The sequence below is a fragment of the Athene cunicularia genome, assembly GCF_003259725.1.
Source record: "Athene cunicularia isolate RWA chromosome 3 unlocalized genomic scaffold, athCun1 chr3_part1, whole genome shotgun sequence".
Lineage (NCBI taxonomy): Eukaryota > Metazoa > Chordata > Aves > Strigiformes > Strigidae > Athene > Athene cunicularia.
Window position 1 is genome coordinate 30962087 of NW_020799097.1, and position 3049 is coordinate 30965135.

Genomic DNA, 3049 nt, shown 5'->3' on the forward strand with positions numbered 1-3049 from the left:
GCCCGCACCCGCGACAGCCCTCAAAAATTTGCTGGATTTCCTCTATCATAAAGAAAAGTGTTTTTTTCAATAGATTCCTACTTAATAAGAACCAGCCTTAGATCTGTTCCTACCATCAATGGATCCTGTTAGAAATCTCACTGAAAATAGGGAGGGCTTAAGCACCTAAATCTACATATAAAGCTGCTTTGTAAGAACTACTTAAGTTTTGACTACCTCAAAAAAGATTATATCCATAACAGTTAGCAAAGAAATCGCATTAAACTAAGCATGTTTCCTGTGAGTCTCTCGTTGGAGACCTGATTTATCAAGGTCCTTTGTCCCATAAGCTGAGTCATAACTGTGATTGAGAAGATGGAGTCAGGCAACACTGTGAATCCCTTAGATACCTGGACTAATTGGAAAGTTCTTGTATTTGCTGATTAATTCTAGAAATGCATCATTACGTGCAGCATTTTTTTATTACAGCCATAAAGTATACTGTTGACCTGTCATCAGAGATGAAAAAATATTTTAAGTACAACTGGACAATCCTGTTCTCCCTAGAAGTATCTTCTTCTTCTGACATGTCTTCATTATGCTTTATGGCATTAGTTAGAAACACAATATAGAAAAATATTTCAACTGTCTCAGATACTAGACAAAAGTAATGGACTTTTCCCACCAATGTGAGCTAACCTCTATATTGAAAGTCCCAGTGGAGCGTGTGAGAATACTCCCTGGACTGTCTGTACTCCTGTTTATACAATATAGTACAGCTTGCCACTGTTTTACTGGATGGATGTCTTGTATCGTGGAGCAATAACCAACAATATTTTGTATTTTAGATTACAGAAGTCTGAATTATTTTGTGTGAGCTTTAATAACAATAGAAATCTCAAAACACTTATTGGCAATAAATTGATTAAAAGTATTTTGAGCCCATGTTTGCTTAGGGGAATAACTCTGACTTGTGGAGACGGGGCAGTTATAGGTAGTTTGCAGTCAGAACAAGATAACATACAGTTACCTGGGTGAGCTAATCAAACCTTTAGATTCAATACTCTTTCCCTTTAAAAAATAATTGGTCTCTAACTGTGTATCACATTGTTAATTGTTTGGCAACTAAGGTGAAAATATCTACAGGACCAAAGAACTCTGCAATGAACACTTTAGCCTTTTGCAGCTCTCCTCAGGCTATACCTTCAGAATAACATAACTAACTGCTATAGTCCAAGTGACCTTGATGCTGGATAAACTCAGCCAGCCATAATTGCTCTTTTGCAGCTGGAAAGCTTGGCTCATTTTTTTTGCTAGAAAACATTTAGTTATTTGTGTGGCAGATTTTTTGTGGAAATTAGCCTTCAGATGATCTGGACTGTGTGGCACAATCACACACAGACAGTGTTTGTTGTGGGTTGTTTTGTTGGGGTTTTTTTTTTTAAATAATATTGTGATTTTGGCACTGGGCAACTTTTGCATGGAGAATGAGACTCCCAAACAGGACAGTTACTTTCTCTACAGATGGAAACAGGACTCTCTGTTGAATGCATCCTTGCAATGGTGTCTTCAGCTGGATCACATAAGTCTTCCTAAATTCCTGTTCTGTTCAGTTCATAAATTCCAGCTGGTCTGTGGCCCTACATGACTGCTCCAGCTACTGGCTCTCTTAACGGCACATAAAACCTCTCCTAACTGTCTTCCCTATGTACAAAGGCTGCCCTACATGACGATTTCTGTATCTGCTGCAACAGTCTCTATAGAACATTTACAAGCACCTTATCTATGTCCAATTTTGTTAGTTCTACAGCAAGAAACACCCAAGAGAATATCTGGAAGGGCTAGATTCTCCACTTGAGATTTTAATCAACATATTTGAGCAGATTGAATTAGTACAGCCAGAGAAGGAACAGACTGAAGGAAATATTCCTGAAAACCTTCTTGAAAGCACCTTGAAACCTCCTGCAGCAATTACTCAAATACTTCTTTGTGAAGGATGTGGGATATCAGTCAATCACCTTGTCTCATGTTCAGTGTGTTGCCTCTACAGAAGAATGGCTGGGGGAGTTTCTCACTCCCCAAGGAACTAATGATCCAAGCCACTCTGATACCCAGCTATGCAGCAATTATAACATATAAAATTGAGTTTTATACTTTTAACATATTCTGTGGTGTTTAAGGTATTTGCAATACCTCATAAAATAGACTTGAAATACCACTAGTATTTTCAGTTAGTTTATAAACTAGACTATAACTACTTTTCTAGCAGAACTAGAAATAAGAATGTTCTGAATTAATTCTCCATTCCATCTCCTAGAAACATTTAGCTTCCAACTGTAGCAGATTCCTAAAGTTCCCCAGCCCAGTCTTCATATATCTTCTCAAAGGCTATACATGGACTCTCTGCATAAAAATAGACATGTAGGACACTTTGCAGAAGACAACGGACTTGAAAGCACTTTTAGCTCATACTTTAATCCCAGCAAACTTGGTACATGGTCACATCTCTGCAGGTCTTTCACTTCAGGTCTTTTACCTCAGGTTAGTTCTTTGACCTAACAGTACTGCTGCATACTGACAAAATTTTTGAGCAATTTTAGTCCCAGTCCTAGTCAGGTACATAAATAACTACATAAAACATGGAACAACCAATTGAATTCCCTTTGTTAAAATGAGGAACTCTTAGATTATGTCTAAACTGAGAAGATCTTTTCTGTTCTGATTTTTTCCAGCTTGGAAGTAGCTTATGATTCTAAGGCCAAATGCTTTGCCTCTCTCCACAGTGATCTCAGTGGTCTCCCCCCCACAGAGAAGATAGATCCAAGCTGACTATTGAGAACAATCCTTCACACATGATATCACTAGACTGTGCATGGGCATTGTCTGGAAAGTGGGAATGCGTATAACAAAACAGTACCAGGGACCATTTAACAGGTGAACATACACAGAAGTAACAATTAAAGAAAAAGATGTGGGAGTTTTAGACGAGTTTTAAACTTTCCTGGAATAGGATTCATTAATAACATCCTTCCTGCTAGTGTCTGGTTCTTATTATCAGTCATTATCATTA

At 37.9% G+C, this 3049-nt stretch overlaps 1 long non-coding RNA gene across 1 annotated transcript in view; it reads right to left on the bottom strand.

The window, feature by feature from the left end:
* The window catches only part of LOC113478955, a 19470-nt gene extending 18417 nt beyond the window's left edge, over nucleotides 1–1053 (bottom strand). Inside the window, exon 1 of the long non-coding RNA XR_003398168.1 lies at nucleotides 1044–1053. This is a non-coding gene — a long non-coding RNA (uncharacterized LOC113478955). The remainder of the gene's footprint in view (nucleotides 1–1043) is intronic.
* Nucleotides 1054–3049: the final 1996 nt, after the last annotated feature.